The sequence below is a fragment of the Rhinolophus ferrumequinum genome, chromosome 4 (assembly GCF_004115265.2).
Source record: "Rhinolophus ferrumequinum isolate MPI-CBG mRhiFer1 chromosome 4, mRhiFer1_v1.p, whole genome shotgun sequence".
NCBI lineage: Eukaryota > Metazoa > Chordata > Mammalia > Chiroptera > Rhinolophidae > Rhinolophus > Rhinolophus ferrumequinum.
Genome location: NC_046287.1, coordinates 6,847,587 through 6,864,449, shown reverse-complemented (window position 1 = coordinate 6,864,449; position 16,863 = coordinate 6,847,587). Strand labels below are relative to the sequence as shown.

Sequence of the window (16,863 nt, the reverse complement as noted above, 5' to 3'; positions counted from 1 at the left end):
ATAGAGAGGGCATCAACCAGAGCCCAGAAAACACCTTCTCTATCTTGGGCAGGACCCGCTTTGTTTGTTGACAGAATCAAGTCCCTACTGCCTAAAAAGAAATTCCCCTTAAAAACTGTCTCCTTGTGCCACTGCACATTCCTGAGAATACGGCAAGAAACAGAGATGACATCTTGGCAGAAAGATGCAACTGAAATGGGTAGAAGACCAGGCTTCAGGACGATGTCCTCAGAAACGGCTGTGGGCTCTGACGGAGGCACCGCTTTCCTGCGGGAAAGTGCACAGATCACTGCTAGGGACAAAAGGGGCCTGAACTCAGCCAGTGCCAAGAGAGAAAGGGACAAGGTCCATCGAGGGGAAAGGCATGTAAGTAGCAGGCCTAACTGCTATTTGGCTACTAAACAAACTGTTCTTCGATGATTATAGGTGTGCAAGTGATTTATGTTTCCTAATCTTGCATTTGTATTAACTAGAACCCTAATTTGTCCATGAGGCTGAAATGTGCCTTAATTACTTGCCTTCAGAGCTTATGTCCATTTAAAATGACCTTGTTTCTTTCCCGTTGTGAGCTCATCCAGAGCCACCTAATCCACAATTCTCCCGCCCAGCACTCACCACGTCTGGTCATTATAAAGAGCAGAGGCAAGAGGGTGGCCTTGTGGGCAGGTTCCAAGAGACCCGTGTGCTCGGAGCTGTGTGCACCAGCCCACGAAACATCCCCCAGCCCTGCTCCACTGCAAGAGCCAACCCCAGGACTGAACGCACTTACAGCCCACGCCACAGGCTGCTCTTCCACGTGCCAATTCTTCATAAGCCACAGCCTTGAAGCTTTCCCGGCCCAAGTCCAGCGACCTAGTGGCAACGCGCATGGCCATTAGTTTTAAGACTATCTCCACGTGTGCTGCGAAGCCTAACGGCTCCTGGCATCTGAGGACGGGGCACCTAGGACGGGGCTGTCTGTGCGACCTTTTGAACATCTCAGTCCAAGACAACTCTAAGTCTTCTCCTTGATCCAACTCCCAGCTCTCTGTACTCGGTTGGAGACTGCCTGGAGACAGGATGAAGCTACACAATGCAGCCAGCTTTGGGACCAATACCATCGTAGCAACCCACGAAACTGCCCCCCACAGGAGGCGGAGCCTGAGCAGACACTAGGTGACCCAGCACCTTCCCTAAGCATACCAAGTTTCTCTTGTGTGCCCCCTTCTTTAAGGCAGCTTGTGTGGCTACCATGCTGGCCCCCAGCCCCCAGCTACCTCTGACATGGCTTCCAAATGTGCTTTATACTTGAAGTTGCGTCCTGTTCCGTCCTTCCAAAAGCATCCTAACTTCTTGACCATCGCTTTTATTATAGAATCATATGTACTTCTATAGGGATATGAGGTAAAGGAGCCTGAGTATCATTAAAAAAAGCATGCTTGTGCAGGAAAGTGAAGTGCCAGCAAAGCCAAATCCTTATGTACCAGAGCTCTGACCTGTCAACCAAAGTACATTCAGGAGTGAGTCATGGGACCAACATGTTACTACGGGCATAAGGATATTACACATGGCAATGAGGTCAGTAAGAACCACTGTCAGAAAATAAGACAGGGAAGGTTAGTAAAAGGACAGCTCGGGATAGAATGACAAAGATGCTAGGGGAGGCTGCCAAACTGCCAAATACATCTGACAAAGGGAAATCAGTGTTTGGAAAACCAAACAAGGAAGGGCTGAATAGTCAGTAAAGGCACAGAGACGCCTGGTGGAAGGGGTGAGGTTATAAATGCCGGCACTTCTACTCTGTTTGGAGCTAGCAAGATATTTGCAGTGGAAGAAGCCAGAATCTCAGAAGAAAACCTCATCAGATTTATACTATTGCCATCTCTGGAGGAACTGGGGAATGCCTAACTAGGAAACTAGTAATCTCTCCAAGTACTTTTCATTGAGGATATTTAATAGAGAGAATTGGGTATCAGGCCGTGGAGGAGGAGAGCCTAACATAGGACAGTGAGGTATCCAGAGATTGCCCAGAGCAGGAGGCCCTTACTCCCCTGGCCTGGAGCGGCAACAGCAGCGGGGGCGCTGCTGGAGTCCACGGGTCAGTCACTTGTGAGCAGCTAGAACCACAGGTCTATCAGGTATGAGTGGGGCTCCAGACAGGCGTCCCCACTGCCACAGATGCCGCTCGGAGCCAGAGGAAGGGGAACACAGCCTGGCTTTACCCTTCTCCCTGCTGTCTCCCACGTGCCTCCCATGGGCTGAACATAACACGGCTGCTCATCCAGAAATCTGGGAAGCAGCTTGCAGGGGTGAGACCCTCCAACACAGACCAGAGAGGGAAGGGAAAGGAATGTGGGAAGGAAAGGCTAGAAATGCTAGTATAAGGAAGAGGACGTACAATGAGCTATAATAAGCAAGCTTCTTTTACAACAGTCATACTCTTCAAAGGTTTTCTTATTACCATACAATAGTAAACAAGAAATAAATTAAGTGGAAGTCCTACCTGGCTGAGTGGTGCACTGGCCTTCTTGCCCCCTCAGGGGGCCCCTGGCACTGCTTTGCAGAATCGAAGACTTAGAAGGGGGTTGAGGAATTTATTCTACAGCACCTTTCTTCAGTTACAATTAAGCCAGCACTAGTCTAGACAAGTGACCTTTATTTTCAAAATTCTAGAATGAAAAGGGCTCTTTTTAAAGTAAAAAGTATCCTAAGTATTAAATAGAACAAAATACATGCGTGCACATGTGCACACACGACACACCAAATAAGTAGCAGTAAGGCTGGGGAAATCTGAACGGGATAGATGGATTGTGGCAACCAATATCCTGGTGGTGATATCGTACTACAGGTTTGCAAGACCTTGTCCTTGGGGGAAATGGGGAAAGGGCACGCGGACCTCGCTGTATGGTTTCTCACAACTGCAAATGAATTTACAACTATCTCCACATAAAAGGTTTAATTAAAAACATCATAAATGTGCATAATACTGTACATTAAGAAGGCCTCTTCCTTTCCGCTGTGTTACACCCATCATGTCTCCTTCCACTCGCATGTTCAGCATTTCCACCGTCATGACTGCGTGCTCCCTAGAAAGCAAGGCCCAGTAAGCTCTCTGCTGACCCACCAGACAACGTCTCATCATTCCGTCTCCCCTGGGTCGCTGGCTCAATTCTGCTTTTGCAAAAATACGATGGTGTCCAGTTCTCCTGGTTCATTATCCAGTCTTTGCCTTTCTGACGACAGACAGAGCCAGAATATTAGGATCCATCCGTGAGACAATTAGGAGGCTGCCTGATCTTATTTCCTATCATCCAGCAAGCTTTAACCCGCTCATTGCATAATTCAGCATGTATTTCAAAATGGCTCTGTTTGTGGATTTATGCGTTCCTCCTCCCACCCTCTGGACCCTTTCATCTCTTTGGGGAGCTGGTGGCCTGAGACCTGGCAGGAGAAACTGCAGCCCAAACCCTGGCAGTTTGACTGAAGAAGAGCAAAGAACCAGCCCCACGCCAGCTACCCCTCATTCACTCGGCTTAACCGCAATACTATCAGAGAAGCAGGAAAAACAATAGATACAAGCGCACGCTAGGTCTTCCCAAAACTGATGGTGGATGAAAATCACCACTCAGCCAAGAGCATGGGGGAAAAATATCACTACTCATCATGTATCTGGGACACGCGTGACAGATACCTCTCCAACTATCATTTTCTACAGCTGCACAAAGCTTTCCTGTAAAATATACCGCTCTTCTTCTAATGATCTGGTAGTGAATTATTTATACTCCTTAATGTGTCTTTCTGTCTTCTTTTCTGTATGCCTAGACTTATACCACTTAACTACCGAAAGCCTGAACACGGTGATGGACAAGGCAGAGCGCTCAGCCCTGTCAGGGCCGTCGCGCCGAGGGGACAGACGGGGCAATGGCACGGGGTAGAGGGCTGCAACCGCGCTTTGGAAATGGCAGCCAGCTCAGAGACCACACATCACAAGCCTCTATGTCATGCTGGCTCCCCACACAGTCACTGCCTCGGCTTAGCTGCTCACCACCGCCTGCCCTGCCACCGTCCAGCTAGTCTCCCTCCGTCAGGTCAGCATGGTCTTTCTCAGCTGCAAGTCAAAAAATGGCACTGGATTCACCTTAATCCTTCAGGAGCTCTCAACAAACCGAGGCCGGGTCTCTCAAATCTGCCTCATTATAAAAACCAGTGGGGGCATTAACCAAAACTGGAATATAATAAAGCAGATTCTTCAGTATCACATGTTGGGTTCCTCCAGGAACAGACATTGAGACAGAATTTAAGCGCAAGTTATTTATTTGGGAGGGGTCCCTAGGAAACCTTGGGAGAGGAAAGGGAGACACCCGATACAGCCCAGATTATCTAGCAGACAGACTGCCATCACGGACAACCGAGGCTCGGGTTCCCTGGGGGACTCTGAAACACAGTGGAGTCCGTTAGGGCCCCTGAGGGTCCCGGATGCCAGTGTATTACCACCCCGCTCTCTCCTGTCACTGGCTGAGGTCCCCTCTTGAGGCCATTAACCCTGAGCTGCCCCACATGTGGAGAGGAGGCTCCCGGGTGGAGAAGAGTGGGCGCTTGAGGAAGAATCCTGCAGACATGAATGAGAGCGGTGGGCATCTGGACATACGCATACCAACGTATGCCACGTCCCTGAAGACTGACTCGATGGCCCTGGGTGGGACCCAGGACTCAGTACTCACAACAAGCACTTATGGGATCCCTTTGAACAGGTAGACGGTGAAACACTGACCAATATCGTTAAGTGCAATGTCCTGGGTGGCCCTTACAAGGTCCCATATGGTCAGTCCCCGCCCTGCTCTCCACACCTACCGACCCCCTTGCATGGTCACTTTTAAACCACACGGACTCCCTGCGAGTAGCATGTTCTCTTCTATGAGCACAAACAGTGCCTGAAGAATCACTATGATCCCTGGAGCCAAACACCGGCCCGTTCATATAGTAAATGCTCGATAACTGTGTGTTCAAGAAGTGGTGTGGTTATTATTTAGGTAGGTTCCCTGAACAAAACTACCTTCCATATCTAGAAAAACAGTAGGCACAGTCCCACTAGTAAAACTAAACAAATACAGATTGAGCACCTACTATATGCAAGACACTCAGGAATCCCTCCAGCAAAAAACTTTTGTCAGCATAACCTTACCAAAGACTTGCTGACAGGAAACGGTGAATGAAAGTGTACAAAGGAAACACACCCCTGGACAGCGGTGCAAAGGTGAGAGATTCGCAAGATGCATAGGGAGTTGGCTGGGTGTTACCCACCTGGTGGTTCTGCCAGGTTTTCCCCAGAGACACGATCCCTTTCCCCCTACTTCACAAAGACGGAGCAGGGTAAAGAAGAAAGTCTTATTTCAATAGCACGGAACTCTTGGGATTATGGCTTCTTTCAATGACCAGAAATGCGGTACCTGGGACCTAGATTGTCACCTTGGGCTCTATCCCTTCAGTGCACAACAGCTCCTGCAGTTTTCAAGTTGCTCTCCTGCAAATGAGACCAAACTAGAGGTTTGGCCACCGTAAGTCTGTGATTTTCCTCCCACCATTGCAGATGTTAGGCACAGCACCTGGGCCACACTCCAGTCTGGACAATGAACCTGGGGCGAGCAAACGTCACCCTCCAGCTCCAGTACATCAGCAGTCCTTCACACTAACTGCTACAGCCTTTGTTACGCTGCGATGGGCCATGAAGCAGCTAGTCTGCACTCACATGCCTGTATTAGTGGAAGATCGATACCCCTCGCGTGACTTTCTATACTAACAATGGTATACTGCAAACTATCACTGGCTAAGTTAATTATTTTTACTTGTTTTCTACAGTGTCAGAAACAATGAAAAACTACAAGAAGTTCTTCTCCATTTTCTCACCTGTTACTATTCATACAGGCACAAAATGAAATATTTGCACAGTTACAAACAGGAGGCCAGTGCATGTTCCACTAAGTACAGGCTGAGCTCCTCCCATGTGCCAGGCAATACTGTTGTAGGTACTGGGCAGTGCTCTAAGGGCCATGGATTATGTTCGCTGCATAAATTTGAAAAATCGCCGAAGGAAATAATTCAATTTAATTGTCCCAATACTATTGCCTTTTTGAAAATCTCTATAGGCTTTACTTTAAAAAACCTGCCACACACAGGTCTCCCAATCGAATGCTACTTCTGTCCCCTCTTACTTCTGTCCCCTCTTAAAATAAAAGAAAGAAGAGTCTACAGGACCTTCAACTCAATGTTTATGTGGCTGTGAAAAATCTAAGCATCTAAGAATGAGAGAATATGCTTCCTTGGCTAGCCTGGAGGGCAGCAAGGGGATGCTGTTCAGATACATATTTTTTTATTTCCTTCTTTTAAGTGATCATCCTACTTGTGTAGGTGAGAGTTCACAGGTTACAATAGCAGAAGCTGACATAAGAAAATTGAAAATGTAAATACCTCGTTTAAAGTTTCCCTTTACTATATTAAAAAAAAAAATCAAGTCCTTTAGTGTTCTATCATAAGGATGAAAACAACAAAAAGGAAAAAATGTAAGTATCGTGCGTTCGCATATACATACATTACCTTGTACATAAAGATAGGAGAGGAAAATTCATTGTCAAGATTCTGGTGGATTAAATTAAAGGTATGAAGTACAGAATGTTTAACATCGCACTAGACAAAAAGAAATGGTTCTGAAATTTTAAAATATAATAATGACCTTAAATTCAGATTAATCCTAAAGGATTGAAAACAAATATTTGTCCTGGACAAACTACAACCAGAGTGGAAAATGTTTTTTGTTGTTTTTTAAAAAAAAAAAAAAATCAGTGAAGTTCACTTGAAATCTACCAAATTATTCTTCTTGAAAATCCTTCTAGCTAGAACAAGTTAATAGCAGGCTTCTGAAACGAGGTTAAACATGCTGTAAATCAATTATTCCCCCTTACAAATCTGCTAAAGTGCATGCTTTTCTGGTGAAAATGGCTCTTCAGTGGTACTTAATACTGTCGTTCCATTCTTTCTTCAACCAGTCCACTCCACATTTTTCTACTTGAGATGTCATATTAAAATTAAATGCCTATCTTGATCATAAATAACAAACAAAGGAATACAGGTTTTTAAAAAATAGCATAAGGAACCTCAGAAGGTATTATGCATGCAATACATTCCCTAAGTTTAGAAGAAATGCTTACCAATGCATATGTGATTCAAGTTTGCCATCCAATCATCTATTCATTACGATTTTAGAGTTAAAAAACAACCTGCACTAATTAGCATCTCTCACAAATGACTTGGCCTCCATGACAGGCTTCCGGTAACACTTTTGGCAAGACAGCTTTGATAAAAGACTGAAACGAGTTTTATGCAGTGACACAGTCATTAAAGAGCCCAGATCACTACACCAACGCTATGTCTGTCATGTTGCAGACAGCGGACTGGGACGAGTGATTAATTAGCTGTAACGTTCAAACTCTTGCAGGTATACAAACTGACCAACACAATCTTCAATCTCACCCCTGTTCAAAACTCACACAGAGATAATAGATCCTTAAAGACTGTCCAAAGCTCTAAACAATTACCAAGGCCCCGGACTGGGCTTCCCCAGTTTGGGGAAAGAGCGGGTGTCAAAGAACTGTCACAGACTCAAAGCAGAATACACAGTATACATTGTATCTAAAACTCCAGTGTAGCCTAGTGTCAATAGTGAAGTTTTACTCTGAAGCATCACTGTGTTTTCTAAGTCTCTTTATTAGGATAAAAATCTTGGTCACAAATTTGATGTAAACAAAGAATCCCCCATCCACCCCCCCCCAAAAAAAAAGACAAGCGAGGAAATGGGAAATTTTTTCACGTGCGATCCGAGGGAAGACATCCTGGAGATAGCTGTCACCAGGGTCAAGTCATATCATCTCACTTGTGCTACAATGTCCCTTAAAGTTAAAGGGTTAGGCCAGAGCATCAGTCTCTAATTCACCCCTAGCAGTCAAATCCAACCACCTATTTAGGTATCATAGAGAACTCCAAGTCTCTGTGAAATCCTAAGAGCACCTGACGGCAGCAGAAAATGTGTGCACGCTGTTTAACAACTGACTATAAAGAGCAGAATGAGAAGGGACTACATCCTCCTCCCAATCTTGCATTTTTCAGTTTATACTAAGCTTAAGAGGGCTATTGAAATTGGATGCTTCATTTCATCCCACAATAACAATATAATTCTTATTTAATAAAATGTTTAAATATTCTTTTCAAAAACATCCCCCAAAAGAAACAGCTTCACCTTACACAAATAAAACTTAGATTTGTCTCATTTGGAGGGTTGCAACGCTTGAGCTACAATATCAGTATCAGGATGTGGAAGCAGCTGTCACTGCTTTGTTTTTCATTCACAGTAGGTGGTTGCCAAGCAACAAAATACTATTGTCTGTTTCCATGATCTATTGGCCAATTCTACTGGTGATAATGCTTTCTACAGTTTAAAACAGGGCCACCTCTGGACAAGAATGAGAAAAAAATTCTAAGGATGACAATACATGTACGTATAAACTGAATGTATCCCCAAACTATGCATATAAATATATAGCTGTGTTGATATACATACATCTATTTTTCCTATATGCATGTGTGTGTGTGTGTGACTATATACATTCTTCTCCTATCTACCTCCAAACCCATTAAATTCGAGAGGCCAAAATATAGAATCCAAATCCCTCAAGGCAAGTCAAGGCATGACATAGAGATATGAAAACATAGTAAGAATTATTTTCTCAACAATAGCAAAAACTTCTAGTTTGCCGGAAGTATCAAATTCTGTTCCTTGAATGCAAAGTTCTCGAGTCAGAAAAGCAATTCTGTCTACTTATATTATAATAATAATAAATGGAAAGCCTTTACTATCTACTTTGGAATCATGTAACATATTTAATATGCTACTTTATTTAATATCATGTGCTACAACTGTGTACAAAGATATTAATTCAAATGAGAAAATTTGGTTGCTGTTTACACCCAAGAATCATTTTTAAAATAACTGAATTGTTCTCCCTGAAATAGCCTCACGTGACTCCCCACTTTGTTTTGATATGGGTCCCTGGGGAGTAACAGTCACGCTATGTTACTCTTGCATATTTCACTAGCTTACAAATAATATAACACACAGTGCACTCAATATAAAGTTGTCAACATTAACTTGCATCAGTTGATGTTTGTTTTGCAACAAGGTTTCTAAAGATAAGAATTACAATATTCTCAGATGGGCAGACACAACATCAAAACAGCCTGAAGGAATTAAAGCTTGAAAATGCTAGAGGCGATCATGCTTCAAAATAAAGAGAAATCAGTATCATTTATACATTTTTTGCAAGGTCCTAAATAATGCCAGAACAATCTTTGGATTTGATGCAATGTTCACCCATCTCTCTTCATAATATTTCAAAAGCGCTCTAACTTAACTGTGTAGTGCATCCCTCTAGAGGAGCCTCCGAAATTCACTTTTTCAAAATTCATCACCACTTGCAAATCTATATATTACAAGAAACTGGAATATGCGATATCCACTTCATGGTTTGACATCATTACTATAAAGCCTCCTATCCAAGGGGTAACACTAGCAAAACAAAAACAAAATGTGTGAATAATGAACTAAATACTAGCCCAATACTACCACTTTCTCAGACAGAATCCTCCTCTGCAGAATGCACCTACCCCTCCGGAGCACTGGTCTGGGTTTCTCCTTCATATCTCACCCCACCAATGACCCACGTCCTTCTCCCTCAGCTTCCCAAGCTAGCTCACCTGCGTCTCTCCTTCTCCAAGAAACAATTTCCTTCCTGCTTTTCCCACCCTTTTTCAGATCCCTTAGGCACCCATTACTTTCTCCAAACTACTGGACTCAAATCTGCAGCCCAGTTTGCCAGGAACCTCCCCGTACGCACTTGTTTCCTCGTTCTTCTAGATCTGCTTTAAAAATCGATACCACCGAACAAATACAGCATTAATAAAAGTAGGGCTACAGATTTTTTGTGTTGTTTTTTAACATTTACCACTAAAATGTTGAGAGACAGAAAAAGGAGAACAGCAGGAGGAGCGAGTTTGAAGGAAGGAGAGTGGGTGAGTAGCTGTACACAATAGGACGCGGGGATCCCACGGAGCCGGGCTTGGCTACCTGTAGACCCCACTTCCCCCATGTGAGCGCCGCGGGATGACAACCACAACACGCCAGAACCACCCCCCTCCGAAAAGGAGGCGGGGTTACGCCTTCAGCCAATCAGGACCCGCGAGCCCCGGGTGTCCAACCTATGGGGTGGCTGTGGCCGTGCAGGGGGAGGACATGGGTGGTCCGGGAGGGGCCGCGTCCGTGGGAGGCGCGCACGTGTCGAGTCCCGGTAGATGGGGAGTACTAGAGGCGGCGGGAGTCCAGTTCCCGGGGTGCGGGCTCTGCACCCCGGCAGCCTTCGAGTCCCGCTGCCCAGTGCCGCTCGTGCCTCATGCTCGGCCGGCAGGACGTGCTCACACCGAGGAAGACCCGTCCACGGTGTCTGAGTTCCCCGCGTTAAGGGGACGGTCACAAATAACAACAATAGTACTGAGCGCGGACGAGGCAGGGGGGAAAGTTTCCGGCCCGCACCCCAGCGGAGTCCGCCGAGGCAGGGAGGACGAGGGATGCAGGGCGGGAGGATGACAACCTGGAAAGAAGAGAGCAGCAGGAGGGCTGTGGGAGCGGGACGCGATCCCGGGTGCGGTGCCGGGGGCGGCGGGGTGCGCTGTCCAAGGTGCAGGGGAGGTAGAAGGCGCGCGGCGGGCGCGGAGCTCCGAGCCAACAAGGGCTGGCGGCGGAGGGAGAGCTGTCTGAGGCGCCGGGCACCCCCGGCCTCGCAAAAGTGACAGGGCTGGAACTGGGGGAGGGCGAGGGAGGGCGCGGGGGCGCTGCGCCGAAGCCCCGCGCTTCCGAGCACCCACCGTACCAGCCTCACCTCTGGCTCCATTCCCCTCCCCCCCAGCCCACTCCCCCCGGAGCCTCCGTCCCGGTGCCGTGGCGGGGGCGGGACCCGGGAACCCAGGCTTCAATCCCGGACGCCCCGGGGATGCTGCGGGCCCCGGAGCTGCTTACCTGGGGCCGCGGAGCCGGGCGCGGAGGCAGCCCGCCCCTTGGAGCCGGGCGCCGGGCGCGGCGCGGCTCCTCCTCGGCGCGGCGTCCTCCTTCTCCGCTTCTCCCGGACTCCGTCCCGGGCACTGAGCTGCGAGAAGGGGCCGGGCTGCAGCTGCCTGCCGTTCCCTCCACCGCCTCCGCCGCCGCTGCCGCAGACGGAGGACGCCCCGTGGCGGCTGGAAGCCTGTGTGAGTAGCGGCGCCCGAGAGTGGGATCTGCCGAGGGGCGCCGGAGACTCCGCGGCTCGGGGCGCGCGGGCGTGCGCACGCGCGCCTGCGAGTGGGAGTGTGTGTGAGTGTGCGCGCGCGCGCCCACGGCGTGGGGGAGTCGCGAGAGGAGGGGGAGAGAGGCCGAGATGCTCGTAGGGACCGAGGCGAAATTCTTCGCCCCCGGAAATCCGTCAACCCTGGGAAGGAGGACCGAACGCGCGTCTCGCCTCGGGGAGCTGCCCGCCGGGCGGCCGCAGAGGAGGAAGGGAAGGCGGCGCGCGCGGGCTCCGGATCCGAGCGGGGCTGAGCCGAGCGGAGCGCGCAGCCACGGATGCAGCAGAGGCGGCGCCCGCAGCCCACTGTCGCGCTGCCCCCTGTAGGGAGGGGCCGAGCCGCTCGCTCCCGCCACCGCTGTCCGGACTTCTCGACTGGGCGTGGGGGAACAGAAATCGGGACCCCACGGTCACCGTGCAACCTTGGGGGCGCTCGGACCGCTGAGGGGCCGAGCCGAGGACCCGGGCGCACGTGCCCGATTTCTGGCTGGAGCTGGAGCGTGCAAGGGCTGCGGGCGTGGAGTGGGCGGCGGAACCGGGCCCCGCGCGGCCCACCGCCTGGCCTGGGTGGAGGATACGGGGCGGGGGGGCGAGGGGGAGGTCTGTGGAGGGCGCGGTCGGCTTGCACGCTCGGAGGGCGTGGGGCGCTTCTCACTCCAAGTGGAATGTTGCATTTCTTCCTCCTCCGGAGGCCACTTTCCCTCCAAGTTATCCACTTCCCAGGTAAAAGTGCCGGCCTCCTTTGTTCGGATTCAGCTAACTGTGTAGGCATCAGATCGGTGCCTCTTGAAGTGAGGCTCCTCCAAGAAGGGTCCAGAGAGGCCAGCCAGGAGCCGTGCCCTCTTAAACCTCCTGCTCACTCATTCATCCAAGCTACATTGTATAGCTTAGCAAGAATAATTTCAAGCACATTTACATGCCCTCCCTCCTTAAATACATATTGTCCTCACAGTATCCTTCTCCATGTTTGTTTTAAATTCTGAGTGCAATTTTATTCATCCAAGAATTTCTTGAGGGGTCCTAAGATACTTGAAATAGCCTTCCTGTCAGAAACCCCCTGGCACAGATTGTGGTTTGCATCCTCTTGCATGCCCTCTAGTACTGAGCACAGTACCGTGTATTTTGTGTGTTCTCTATAAATGTTGAATGAATGACATTGTTTTCTAGGTTCACATATCCTGGAGGCAAAGACTTGGATCCTGGGAAAGTCATTACTAACCCACCAGGCTTGCTTGATTTTAACTTGTGCGATTTCCCTGTGTGTGCCTGTTTTCCCCTCTGGTGGCCAGAGCTCCAGTGCAAAGAAAGACAGCAGAGAATACTGACCCATTGTGCAACCTTTCCAAAGGGTGCAAGCAGAGAGCGCTCTGCGGGGAAGCCCACGGGTAGCCTAGGTGTGAGGAGGCTGAAGTGTGCTTTACTTCAGTCCCTCTCCAAACAGGAATGTCGCCATTCGTTAGCAGTTTATAATGTCCCTTTTAGAGCAGAAGGACAGGAAAAGAGTGTTAAGAGAAATGCGCCTTTCTAACAGCTTGTCGGGTACAAGCTTTTCTCTCGTAAAGAGCATTACTTCATAGCCATTGCCAATACACTCAGGGTCACCCCAGAGTGTACCCCTAATTCTGCTGTAGCACCAAGCCCACATTCTTCAACCTTGGCATGTTTCAACCATCCTCTTAGAAGCAAAAGTCCTCAATTTTGCATTCCATGCTAAATTCCAATTCCTTTGAACTTGGGCTCTTCAGTGAGCTGCTTCTCTTTCCACTGGTGATATCACAGCTTTGAAGTATAACGGAAACAAAGTGAAAATTAAAAATGGATTTATTTGGGTGCTGCCCTGTGTTCTGTAGTGGGGGTCCCTTTAAATGACTTCCCTTCTGTCACTCAATTTACAATCTTCTTAGAAGCCATTTTTTTGTGTGTGATATGGAATTCATGTGCTTTTTTGTTATGTTGAAAGCTTAGATATTTACATTTTTTTACTTGAAAGGAAGCTCTAGAATTTACAGGAGGAGCAGAAAAACTCTTGGTACCCAAAATGAGCTTGACAGCCAATCTTTAAAATGGGTATGAATCATAATCTTCCAAAATCATTTTAAAGCTTTGTTTTCCTTAGAAAGTTCCCTTTAGAGTTTCAACAGTGTCCCACGTGCTTCTCTTACTTAGTGGGAGAGAAGAACGTAACAAAGCCATACCCTCTCTGATGACCACCCAAGGGAGCAGTCTTTTCTTTGTAAAAATAAATACATTTGTAAGAAGCCAACATTTGCAAAGTAAGAATCTTAATATATGTTAATTTAAAAGATAAATAGAAAGAATAACAACATAAGATATATCGTATTTCTGACCCACTTAAAGATAAAAGTTTGAAGGAGCAGCTAGGATTAAAATGCTATGAACCATAACTCCTCATGCTACTTAAATACTAAATAATAATAAAAGGTACAACTAAGAGATTCATTTTCATATGTTGCTATCAGTTGGGCTGAGAATCAATAGCATAATTATAAAGATCCTATCTTTCTTCCTAAAAAGGGAATGTTCCTTAACGTGACTGATTTTTTTCAATCTGCAGCAATGCAAAAAACTAGTCAAACATTAACTTCCTTAAAAACACAGGATTGAAAAAGGGCGGAGTGTGTGGAGAAACACTTTAAACTGATTTGACCACAGCTAACTACTCTACCCTGTCGGTCTAAATAAAAAGAACAAAAGTCTTCTACTTCTGAAGACTGGTAGATTTAGGCTGTGAGAGGTACCATGAATTCCAACGTCAGCTTCTCACGATGGGAGCAGATTGCCCCAAATTCTTTGAAGTGAGAAGGCAGGACCGTTAGCTGAAGTGCTGCTGTGGATGTTAGTGGTTGTGAGCATGCATCAGGACACAGGTAATTTCCCCCATAATTAGGTCTCAGATCACTTAGCCTATTAGAGTTTTAAATGATGAAAAGCACCTTGACCTGTGCCCAAACACAGAGTGCCAGCTCAGTACAGAGCATAGCACAGGAGCAAGAAGTGTCAAGTTATCCTGTGCATAGTCATGCTTTTGTGCATTGCTTTATTCCAGACATTATTTAGGATAACAATTCTGACTGGACATCACGCATCTTTAGGAAAATCAAACATAAGAGAAAAAAAGTTATAGTTTCTCCCAAGCAAAAGTAGGCAGGTTTTCTTAGTTACCAGTGCTGACATTTCAGATGCAGGTGTTTACATTAGATACCAATGGTTCTTCATAGTTTATGGACTTACGGGTTTCCTGAAAGCTGAAGAAAGCTATGGATCATCTCAGGAAAATGAACATATGAATGTACAAACAATTTTTGAATATAGTTTGAGGGAGTTAAGGGAACCTCCTCTGAAGCTCAGGTTAAGAACCCGTGGTTCACATCGATCCTTTACACATTGACATTTATGGCTAAATGGAAATGAATTGGTAGATTTACTAATGTCCTCGCTTCTGTTTTTAATCTAAAGAAGATGCATAAGCAACTCAGTAAACCGAACAAGTTATTTATTGAGTACCTACTTCATAATCACTTCTGTTCCTCACGCCGTGGTTATTACCACTAAATGATAAAATGCAATCTATCTCTGCCTTGAAGGAGCCTAAAATCTAGCTATCATTGTTCTTGGAAACAAAAACAGGAACATAAGACTAATTTATCACTTGACCAGGTACAACAAACTTCCATTTGAATTACCAATACAACTTAATGAAGCTGTTTGTTAAATAAACACACCGTTCAGTGGAAAATTATTAGTGGCCAATGTATACATGCATATTTTCATATTCACATTCCCTGGTAGTAATCACTTAGATTATCACACGATGTATAAAGTAAAATCTATTCTATTGCTGTATTCTGAATTCTAGATTTGGGAGAGGAAGGAAATTATTGACAAGAAAAAATGGACCATGCTCTCAATGGTAGCTATGGATTACCTATCACTGGAGATCCCTGGGCAGCACAGAATTGAGTAGAATATGCTTGAGTTTACATTCAACTGAGAAAAAAATTAGTAGAGCCACCCATGTATTTTTTAAATTTCTAGATCTACAAAGACCCAGTAGTCTATTCTTGGAAAATTTTAACATTTTATTATTCCTCTCCTTAAAATTTCTTAATTTTTACCTTCTCAGTTTCCTTTCACTTATTAATACAGAATTATTTTTGGTTGCTATAACATTTATAAATACAACTCCTTCACTCAATTCATAACAAAATTATAAGGAGCAATAATACAAGAATAAGCAATAATACAAGAAAACAAGAAGTTCAGTGTTTAAAAGCAACGCGACCGTGAACTTCCCTTTCACTTACAGGGTGGTACAGATGTAAAGCCAGTCACGTAATTCGAGCTATTGAAAGCCAACCATCCATGTATTGAATACTTTACATACCCTGCCTCCTCAGGGGCTGCAGGGAAACCAGGACCGACAGTCACACCTTTTCCCTTTTCCAGAGGCAGTCTCAGTGTCATAGAAAAATAACACTGGGCACCAAGTCATAAGATCTGAGTTCAAATCCTAGTCTGACCAACAACTAGTTGTAAGACCTTGGGCAACTCACTTTCTGAGCTTCAGTTGGCCCTCCTGTATAAAGTGGAGACTAACAACTACCTTACTGATTAAGAAAACTACATGAAGTAGCTTTTCCTTCTTCCTTAGTGCGAGAAAGGTCCCTCATGTTTTAGAAGCTAAGTAACTCTTTGTGTCATCTTGGGTCTAAGTCCAAAAATGTTGGATAGATAATTGGAACATGTACACAAAGGGAAGCTCTTGTAGAAATTCTGGAAGCCTTTGTTAGATTATAACTGAAAGGATGTTGAACTGATTTGATGATTCTTGGGAGGCCCTTCCAAAGATATTTTAAGAAAACCACAGACAACCAAAAGTTGGCAGAAACAGACACATGCAGGAAATTGTGGGTTCCCTAATTCTAGAGGTGCTGTCACTCTATAAATTCTGCTGCTGTTGCAAAACTCAAGCTTTTGTGTTCATTTGTTTTTCATTAGTCTATATTTTCTTCGTCACACAGATTCTGCTTCTCCAATGGTACTTTGCCCTGCTAATTTAGCTATGCAAAAATATATTTTACAGAATAAAACCAACCTTAAAATGTCTTTATTTAAAACAAAAATAGTTCACTGTTTTATCCCCCTTAATTCTAAAAGCAGTGTGTGTGCGCTCATTGTGGGGGAATAGGCAATACAGAAATGTATAAAGAAGAAAAAATTGCTGTAACATCACCTCTCAGGGACCAACCATCATTACTATTTTGGCATATACTCTTCCAGACATTTTCTTTGCATAGGTTCACTTTTTTTAAATGTCATTCAAATCAAAGTTCAGCCATTTAAATTCTAGCATTTTAGCAAAAAGTTACAACACGTTCACAAAAAGATTCAAAAGTGTTTTTTTTTTCTTTTTCCCTTTCATGCTCTTTCTTTCCAAGATGGGCTC

The 16,863-nt window shown here is 45.8% G+C and overlaps 1 protein-coding gene across 3 annotated transcripts in view; it reads right to left on the bottom strand.

Moving 5' to 3' along the window:
- The window catches only part of ENOX1 (ecto-NOX disulfide-thiol exchanger 1), a 504,034-nt gene extending 492,554 nt beyond the window's left edge, over positions 1–11,480 (bottom strand). The window contains exon 1 of one of the 3 annotated variants that reach the window (XM_033105019.1): positions 11,096–11,480. The gene's annotated coding sequence lies outside the window, so the exon portion shown is untranslated. The remainder of the gene's footprint in view (positions 1–11,095) is intronic. The other 2 variants (XM_033105016.1, XM_033105021.1) reach the window with 2 other exon arrangements.
- Positions 11,481–16,863: the final 5,383 nt, after the last annotated feature.